Source organism: Rhincodon typus, chromosome 10, assembly GCF_021869965.1.
Source record: "Rhincodon typus isolate 14 chromosome 10, sRhiTyp1.1, whole genome shotgun sequence".
Lineage (NCBI taxonomy): Eukaryota > Metazoa > Chordata > Chondrichthyes > Orectolobiformes > Rhincodontidae > Rhincodon > Rhincodon typus.
Window position 1 is genome coordinate 76,318,871 of NC_063341.1, and position 10,771 is coordinate 76,329,641.

The window sequence follows — 10,771 nt, forward strand, 5'->3', positions numbered from 1 at the left end:
ATAGTTGATCATCTACTTCAACACCATTTTTCTGCACTATTCCTGTATGCCTTGATGCTTTTAAGATGTCAAGATCTATCGATTTCAGATTCCAACATACTCAGTGATTGGGCTTCTGTGACCTTCTGGGGTACAGAATTTTACGGCCCAGATTTTGGTTCCTCTCTGCTGGAAATGTAATAAATCAGACTTTTTGCACTTGCACTTACTTTACACTCCAGAATCTATTCAAAAATCAGTGTTGGGCTTTCTCAAAATGTAATCATGCAACATGATCTCACATCACAATGCTTTGAGGTATAGAATCCAAACTCAAACAGGTGTGTAGGCATTATGTACATTCCAAAACTCATTGCATGTTGTGCCTAATTCAATCCTTCTATTTGTGGTTAGGAGCAAACATCTTGGAACCAGAGTTAATTTGTAAAATATAACTGGGGAGAAATGCTATTTGGCAATAATTTTTCAAATACAATTTCTGGCCTTTCACACGGATCATAAGCCCAAAATCTGTATGCTCATTAATTATAAAAACGATTTCACAAACCAATTCTCTTAAACTAGTTTTCACATACCACAACATGCATTTCTATAAGATTCTTGTATATGGAAAAGTAGTCCAGGGCCTTTCAGTGGCCCACACTGAAAAATTCCCATGACCAAAGCAAACTAGAACGAATTGGCACAGTATAAAATAAAAGGACCTTCCATTTAAAATGGGGATGAGAAGTTTTTGTTTTCTCAACGAGGGTCATAAGTTATTGGAACTTTTGACTGCAAGTCATTAAATAAAGGCAGAGATAGATTGATTCTCTCATTAGTAAAGACCTGGGCTTATTAGGGATACACAAGAGAGTTGAAGTCATCATCAGATCAGCCATAATCTTACCAAATGTCAGAGCAGACTCAAGGGGCCAAATAACATTATTCTGTGATCAAAAGTAACGCAAAAGCGAATTATTACATGTTCTGCAAACCTGAAATAAAAACAGAGCGCTTAAAATGCTGGTCAGACAGCATCCGTGAAGAGAAAAGCAAAATAATAGTTCAGCCCTGTGTCCCTTCATTCAGGTCACAGTCACAAAACTGAACTGTTTTTCGCTCTGCAGAACTGAATATTTCCAGCATTTTTGGCTTATTTTGCAGGCTATACAATTGAGAATTGCTCTAAGAGAAGATAGGGGAGCGCAGCTAAAGCTGTGTTAATCCATCATTACAACTTGGAAAATCTTTGCATGTAACACCTGAATTTGCGAAGATTTTGAATAGTAAAAATAGGACATGCAAATGTTAGATTAAATGAGCTTCACATTTCATACTCAGCACCTCGGATTCATTGCTTTCAGTAAGTAAATAACTGATCCATTCAATCTACAAAGTCCCAAGTTCAACTTGAGCATGTACTGCTAGTTGATCACATTTGGGAGAGGCAGAGAGATATTTTATTGGGCTCAAGACTCAATGATTATACAGAGAAATAATGAAAAGCATTTAATGTCTGACATAAGTAACGCAAATGCCTTGAGAGGAAGAAATGTATCAATATGATACAAAAACTTATAGCTAAAATAATGGATTGTAGTGAATTGGCCATTTTGACATATTAGATATTAGGTGCTGATAACAATAGGCTCCAATATTCAGTGAATCATTTCCTGATACGAATCTTCTGTAAAAAAGCTAGCCAGCCAAGTGGAAAAAAAACGATCTTTTGTAAGAACTAAAAATAAGTTTAGACATCCCAAACTGTACTCAACAAAAGATGATTGGCTGGCACCAACTTGTAGATATGTTATTTTTGTTCAATGCTGCAAGAACTTCATTGCCTTGTAGGTCAGAGGAACATTTAAAATTATAACGTACTGAACGGTTTGTCACAAATCATTATATATTCTGGAACGGAAGAAAATAAGTTGTCAATTATTTTGTTTGAATACAGATTCATTAAAATGGGTACAGTTCTAAATGTACAAAAAGCCAGAAAATTGCACAAATGCCCATTTAAGTACACAGACAGTATGTGCTGCAAGTCCATTTTACCTGCCAGGTGCAACTGAGCAGAATTTGATCCCATTCTCACTCCATGTCAACATCTCCAAAATAACGGTTAATCTGGCCCAGGCCTCAAATCCTCTTCCTGGCAGCTCAGCAGTCCAGCGAGTTCTAACTGACCAGAAACTGAGAGTTTGCCAAGAGCACAGAGTGCAGTGGTTCAATGTGGCAGCTCATCACCACCTTAGGGGCAACTAGGGACGGGCAATGAAAGCTGGTCTGCAAGTGAATAAACAAAAACTTTGGTATGGAGAACCTCAACAGAGCACACAAAAAACAAATTGCTGGAAAAGCTCAGCAGGTCTGGAAGCATCTGTGAAGAGAAATAAGAGTTAACGTTTTGGGTCCGGTGACCCTTCCTCACTGGACCCGAAACGTTAACTCTGATTTCTCTTCAGAGACTCTGCCAGACCTACTGAGCTTTTCCAGCAATGTCTGTTTGTGTTTCTGATTTACAGCATTCACAGTTCTTTTGGTTTTTATATACTATGGAGCAATACTTCCTAATTTTTCTTACTCCCACTAAGTAAGGACCGCCAAGGTCTGTGCAAGGCAGTGACTTCAGAAACCAAAAGACAATATGTTCACATACTGATCGGCATGCGTGAAAACCTCAGAATGGCTGTACAGTTTAGCAGAAATTTTGCTATGGATTAATGCTGCATCACTGACAGCAACTTTTGGATTTCTACACATAACTGCACACGTGCAGCCAGCAAAACTGCTCAGTCTCAGGATTAATCACAACAAATACTGCCAGTTTCACTATCATTGCTAATACAAACCCAAGCCACAGGTGCAACAGGAACCCTGACTAAATTTCACCAAAACCACTTCCTCCAACAACAGGAATCCTAATAGCCAGACCCTCAATCACTGTCCTCTGATCTCAGTATAGGCAGTATTTTAATGGTCACCAAAACAAATTGCCACATGCCAGTATTCAGGAAATATAAACAAGTTGCAGGAAAACTGGTACATATGCATTCTACGATTTGCAAAACTTACCATACTCAAGCTGCTGTTTAAACTCTAATGGTTTTACACTTTGAAGGAGTAGGTCCAATCTTTAAACATAGCCAAGCACATTTCAAATTGTAGTCAATGGAATGCTTGCCCCAAGTAATTTCCAGCAACTTCAATCATAATTCTTTTTATAACTAAAAATACACTTTACTGCAGCACTGCACTAAATCAATGCTGAAATACCCTGGCATTTCACTGTGGGGATGAGTTATTCTGCTTGCCATGTACATTAGTATTATAAACTAAATGTAGGAATATTTTCCATTACAGTTTGTTAAAATATTGAACTGACCAGGGAAAGATTTTCCACTTTTATGAAAAATATCACAATACAGTGAAAAAGGAACTGATTCATACATTTCAGATTAGTTTCCCACTGGATACTTTGGGGTCAGCTACAGTCCCTCCTTTCTCATCTGTACTCTTTTGTAGAGTTTCTGTCTCCATATCAGAACTGTATGGGTTCAAGTCCCAACACAGAAACCAGCACAAAAATCAAGGCTAACACTCCTGCGCCAGCAAGGTGACTTCTTTCAGGTCACAGGTTAAAAATACTAGACTCGAAAAGCATTGAAAGATGTTTTTTGATATCCGGAGACTATGAAAAGTTATTTAATCATCACCACATTAGTTGAAATCCCATCAAATAGCAATGTCTCTTGTTCATTGTCTGTGTCTCTGGATTACTAGTCCAGTGCTATTATCTTTTGTCTCTCCATGGTCCAACCAATCAGCAGCTCTTCATACACTGCATAAACTGGTGCTCCTTTTCAATGTTTGGCGATTGTCCTTGTTCTAAAGAGTGCAGGATGAAAATCTTTGCCTTCAAGTCTCTCTTTAATGAAAGTTTTAGGCTCTGCAGCGCTGAACAATTATTGAAGTTATTGTTTCGGCCACATCTATTGCTTGCAGATGCAGTCACCTCATTACAGAAAAGATGGAATTGCATGGGAGAGGTACAGAAGAGATTTACAAAGATGTTGCCAGGACTAGAAAATTGCAGCTATGCAGAAAGATTGAAGAGACTAGTGTTGCCTTCCTTGGAACAGGGGAGGCTGAGGAGAGACTTGATTGTGATGTACAAAATTGAGGGCCCTGGCTGGAGTATCATGGCAGAAAGGCCAATGACCAAGGGGGCATAAATTTAAGGTGATTTGCAGAAAGATTACAGGGGAGAGGAGAAAAATATTTTCAGCCAGGAGGACATGTGAAGTCTGGAACACTGTCTCAAATGTTAATAAGAGATAGCAACCCATGACTTGTTTAAAGAGTGTCTGGAGACGTGAATCTCAGGTGCCAGAACCTGCAAGAATATGGCAAATACTAGCAAATGTAGAAGGCAATTTGGCATCATCAGGTATGCACTGGCTCTCCAAATGACCAGAACAATGTCATTCTCTTGCATTTTACCTATACCCTTACAAACTGAATATTATTAAAATAGAAACAATTCCTTCTATAATGCCTCAATTGAATCTGCCTCCGCCATACATCCAGGCAGTTCATTCCTTGTGAGAAAAAAAACTTTTTCACACATCAAATTTGCAAATCACTTAACACGTGCCCTCTCATTCTTATTTCATAGGAAAAATCCTGACGGTGTAGAAGCAGACCATTCAGCCCATTAAGCCTGCACCGATCCTCTAAAGTGCATCTTACCCAGACCCACCCTATAACCCTGTATTTCCTCTGGCTGATCCACCTAGCCTGCACACCCCTAGACACTATGGTCATGCCGAATTGCCCAATTCACCTAATCTGCACATCTTTGGACTGTGGGAGGAAACCGGATCACCCGGAGGAAACCCACGCAGACACGAGGAGAATGTGCAAACTCCACACTGTCACCCGAGGGTGGAATCGAATCTGGGTCCCTGGTGCTGAGAGGCAGTAGTGCTAACCCAAGTGAGAATTCTTACAAGTGTGAACAGTCTCTCCCCATCTATTCCACCCACCTCAATCGTGATTTTGAAAATGCCCATCAGATCTCCTCTTAGTTTCTTTCTCTCTAAAGTCAGGATGCTCACTTTTGATTGGTGCAGTTATAATGGGCAAAGTGGCCTCTTTCTGAACTGTAAACTTTCTATGATTTATGAAACGACTGGATAGACACCCAACTGATAGTGTTTGTTAAAGGATAAATATTGACCAAGGCAGGGAGAATTCAGCAATATTACTTTAAATATTGAGACAGCATCTTTTACATCAATCTGAAAAACACAAGTGGGCTTTTATTTTAATGTTCCATCCAGTAGTTGGTACCTCCAATAATGCAGAACTCCCTCAGTAGTACTATAAACCAAATGTCAGAAAAACATTTCAATCTTTTGCTTCAAAGCAAATGCAAAGTAATGAGGTAACAGATGAGTCAACTGAAAGTTTCTTGAATTTTGCTTTCTTGTGCATCCTTCATCAAGATGATTAGAACATCTTCAATCACCTTGGCCGGTTTCTAAATCACCACACTAAAGCCTTTCAATTATCCTTTGTTTCAAAACCCATCTTTTAGACAAAAACTTTATCACATTCAGTGACTCCTCCTATTTCATTTCTGTGAAGCCTCTTGGAAAGGATTTCCTACTCTAAACATGACATATAAACACAAGCAGCTGCTGTTGTGCCTTTCAACCATCCCCGGAAATGGGAGTCGTTCCAGTCCCAGAACCGACCCTCTCAGCTCTAATCGGGCTAAGAATCATAGGATTTTCATCTCTTCCAGGGTTCCATCTCTTCATGAGGTGATGGGAATTCCAGCGCTTTTCCTTCATATGTGGAATTCCACTTTGTTTTTTTGAGCCCCAAGTGATTCTCAGAAGTCTGCCAATCACTGGGTTTCCATGAAATCCACATTTTGATGAGTTTGAGCAGCTGAATTATAATGAAGTATTCTGTCCTGTCCTGTCTGTATTGCAATTGATCACTTTGGAATTAAAAGCATTGTTTGAATCTGCACTGGAAATTGGTTATGTTCTTTAAACTACATTACAGTAACAAAAAAAACTTAAAAATAATGAGATAGTAAGAACTGCCGATGCTGGAGGAACACAGCAGCCACGCAGCATCAGAGCAGCAGGAAAGCTGATGTTTCGGGTCGAGACCCTTCTTCAGAAATGGTGGGGGGGGGGGGGGGGGGGGGGGGGCTGTGAAAAAAAGAGAGGGGTAGGGGGGAGGGGAGGGGCTGGGGAAGGTAGGTGGGATGGTGATAGGTGGGTGCAGCTGGGGACTGGTCAGTGAGTTGGGAGGAGTGGATAGGTGGGAGAGAAGATGAACAGGTTGTGTCAGGTCAAGGAGGCAGGGATGAGAGGGAGGATTGGTCATGGGATGAGGCCGAGGGTGGGGAGATTTTGAAGGTAGTAAAGTCCACATTGAGACCATTGGATTGTAGGCTCCCAAGGCGGAACATGAGGTGCTGCTCCTCCAGTTTCCGGGTGGCGTCAATGTGACACTGGAGGCGGCCCAGGATGGGCCCTCCCTCTCATTCCCGCCTCCTTGACCTGTCCTTCTTATCTCCCACCTATCCGCTCCTCCCATCTCACTGACCAATCCCCACCTGTCTACCTGCACTCACCTATCACCATCCCATCTACCTTCCCCAGCCCCACCCCTCCTCAACTTTCCTGCTCCTTTGATGCTGCCTGGCCCGCGGTGTTCCTCCAGCTCCACACGGTGTTAAATAAGAAAAATAATGAGATCATTGTATATAAATCAGGGACTCTGTCACCCTGATCGAAATGTGACCAACAGTGTTAGTGTCCAACACTATTATAATAGCCAACAATGTGAACATCTTTACCTTTCTGATTTAACTTTATATTTCTTGGAAAAAGCGCCACCGCGAAAGTTCCTCAGTTGGATGCAAGTTCCCAAGTTATGACATAGCACTCAAGGCATAGAGGGCTGAAATTATTTTAAATGCTCTTAAAGTAAATAAATATTAAACACTTTCTAAATACAGTATTAAGTCATGATGATCCTTCACTTTCCCTCAGCCCATGCTGATCTTTGAAAGTGCAAATGGTTCATTGCACTTCGCATGAACCAAAATAATTCACTAAAGGCATGTATCAACTCCACCATGGATTGAAAAACTAGGATATACCAATATGCCAGCAGCTGTTTTACTATTAAAATAACTGCAAATTAAAATTTGCTCCTAAAAATCTGGACCTGCTCCAGTGTTTTTTTGCTCTTGAAGTGGCCTTGAGAAATCTAAATTGTTGAAAGCATTGTTGTTGCCTTGAGGGAGATTGGAAGGGGAGATCATAAGGAAATAAATGATACTTGCAATAAACATCCTGAGTGAACTAGGTATTAAACGGTGACATTTTAAATGTTCATTTTTGGGATATGGGTGTCACCGGCATTTACTGACCATTTCTAATCAAACTGAGAAGGTATCGAATGATTGATGCGGCATGTAGTGTTCCAGGATTTTGACCCAGCAACAAAAGATGAATGAGGAGAAGGCAGGAGAATAAGGTTGAATAACATAGCAGTCATGATTGAATGGAAGAACAGACCGAATGTGCCGAATGGCCAATTCTGCTCATATCTTAATGGACTAATATCCAGCTTTCGGCTGACAAGTGGCAAGCGATGTTTGCTTCACACAAGTGCCAGGCAATGATCATCTCCAACAGAGAATCCAATCACACTTTGATATTCAATGGCATTATAGAGTCATGAAGATGTATAACACAGCAACAGACCCTTGGGCCCAACTTGTCCATGCTGACCAGATATCTTAGATAAATCTATTTCCATTTGCCAGCATTTGGCGCATATTCCTTTAAGCCCTTCCTATTCATATACCCATCCAGATGCCTTTTAAATGTTGTAATTGTACCAGCCTCCACCACTTCCTCTGGCAGCTCATTCCATATTCACACCACCCTCTGCATGAAAAAGTTGCTCTTCAGGTCCCTTTTAAATCTTCCCTCCTCACCTCAAACTTTTAGTTTTGGATTCCCCTACTCCAGGGAAAAGACCTTGCCTATTTACCCTATCCACACCTCTCATGATTGTATAAACTTCTATAAAGGTTACCCCTCAGTCTCCGACGCGCTGGGGTAAATAGCCAATTCTGGGTAATCCAAGATGGAAGATGGGAAAAAATTGTGGCTGTAAGAGCTGCTCCTTTTGTGAGGTATTGTCAGTGTTGGAGCTGATTTCCTCGAATTCTAGCAGCAGTAATTATTGCTTTATAAGCTTTTGCATTGTTTTGGAACTTTTGGGGGAAAAAAATCAAAACAACGGCACTTTAAAAAAGGAGGAAGACAGACAAAGATAGTGACCACATGGGAAATGACTCAAACGGGGCAAGAAAACTACACTCACAAACAAAACCAGAAGTTGCAGGAAAAGCTCAGCAGATCTGGCAGCATCTGTGAAGAAAAATAAGGGTTCACATTTCGAGTCCGGTGATCTGTTCTGAGGAAGGGTCACCGGACATGAAACATTAACTGATTTTTTCTTCACAGACGCTACCAGACCTGCTGAACTTATCCAGCAATCTCTGGTTTTGTTCCTGATTTTGTTCCTGCATCCGCAGTTCTTTCAGTTTTTAAGAAAGGTACACTGCTGTCTGACCCAGCAGTGATTCTGCACAGCTACTACCTCTGCTGTTTGATTTTCAATTATCTTTGGCATTATCATCACTGACTACCAACATCCTGGAGGTTGCTATCAACAAGAAACTGAATCAAACTAACCATATAAATATTCTGACTATAAGCACAGATCAAAAACTGGGAATCATGCAGTAACCAACTTACCTCCTGACTCCCTAGAGCTTCTCCACCAACTACAAGGCATACATCAAGGGCATGGTGGAATTCACCCCAGCTGCTAGGATGAGTACAACTCCAACATTCAAGAGGCTTGGCATCATCCAAAACAGAGCAGCTGACTTGAACAGCACTACATACACAAACAATCACTTCCACCACCAACACTCAGTAGCATCAGAATGTATCATCTACAAGGTGCAATGCAGAAATTCACTAAGGTTCCTGAGACAGCACATTCCAAACCCATGACCACTAGAAGGCAAGACCAACAGATATATGGGAATACGACCACCTGCAATCACACCATCCAAGCCACTCACCATCCTGACTTGGGAACATATTCTTGTTCCTTCATTGTTGCTAGATCAAAATCCTGAATGGCCTCCCAAATGCATTGTGGGTTTACCTACATCAAACAGACTTTTGGAGTTCAAGATGACATGTTTATAGGTTGTCACACGGCAGCTTAACACTATGTAAGGAGAGGGGGAACAAGTGAGTACCAGACAGCCAAAAAGGAAGAGAAAGGTGGCACGGAAACCCCCAAAGTGTGATAGGAGCAAATACGTATGCAAATTTCAGAAATGCAAAGACAATAGGGCAGTAATAATTGAGTATTTTTAACTACTCCAATAGCACTGAGGATAGCTTTAGTGTGAAAGGAATTGATGCAGAACTTTTGACATGCATTCAGAAGAGTTTTGTTGACTAGTACATAACAAGTCTAATCAGATGGTGCAATTTTGAACTAAGTTTCAGGAAATGAAGCTGGGTGAACATTTTGCTGGAAAATAAATCATTATCATAATTCAATAAAGTTTAACATAACTTGAGTAAGGTCAAAGATAAAAAAGCAGTTCTAAATTGGGGCAAGGCCAATTTTACTAAGCTGAGGAACAATTTAGCAAATATGGGCTGAAAGTTACTATCTGAAAGTAAATCAATATCAGAGCAATTGGAAGGAAGGGGAACGTTCAAAAAGTTCAGGGTTAACGTTCCCACAAACAGAATGAGTGGAATGACCAAATCTAGAGTCTTTGGATGTCAAGGGCCTTACATGATAAGACAAGGCAGAAAAGGAAAGTTTATATCTAACACTCAGAACTCAATACTACAGAAAGTTGGAAAGAATATAGACAATGGAGATATGAAATCAAAAAAGAAATTAGGAAAGCAAGGAATACTGGCAAATAAAATCAAGGAAAAACTAAAAATATTTTATCAATATATTAGTAGTAAAATATTATTCATATAATAGCTAAGCAGAGAGCAGAGCATACAAAAAGGCCAAGAAGTTAACCTGTGTCAAGGAAGGTGTTGATATGATTCTTAATGAACATTGAGTCCATCTGCACAAAGGGAACAATGCAGATATTGCAGTTGAAAAGGAGGAGTGAAGTACTGGATGTAAACTGCATGTGGCGAGAGGAAGCATTAATAGGATCAGCATTCCAGGTTGTTAAAACAAACCAAAGTGGAAATAGCATAAGGTCTAAACATCATTTCTCAAACCTCACAGGTGTAGCACTGGAGAATTTGACAACTGCAAACATTGTAACTTTGTAAACAAAGGGAATAAGGAATATAACAAATAATTACAGATCAGTTAGTCTAACCTCAGTAGTGGATAAATTATTTGAATCAGTTCTGAGGATAAATTGTCACTTAGAAACGCAAGGATCCGGCAAGAAAAGTCAGCATGGATTTATAAAGCACAGTCCAACTAACTTGAATGTATTGTCTGAGGAACTATCAAGGAGACCAGTGCAGTTGACATGGTAGTAGGAACTGCAGATGCTGGAGAATCCGAGACAACAAGGTGCAAGGCTGGATGAACACAGCAGGCCAAGCAGCATCATAGGAGCAGAGAGGCTGACGTTTCGGGCCTAGACCCTTCATCAGAA

The 10,771-nt window shown here is 40.4% G+C and overlaps 1 protein-coding gene across 1 annotated transcript in view; it reads left to right on the forward strand.

Moving 5' to 3' along the window:
* samd13 (sterile alpha motif domain containing 13) overlaps positions 1-10,771 on the forward strand; it is a 151,987-nt gene that overhangs the window by 2,745 nt on the left and 138,471 nt on the right.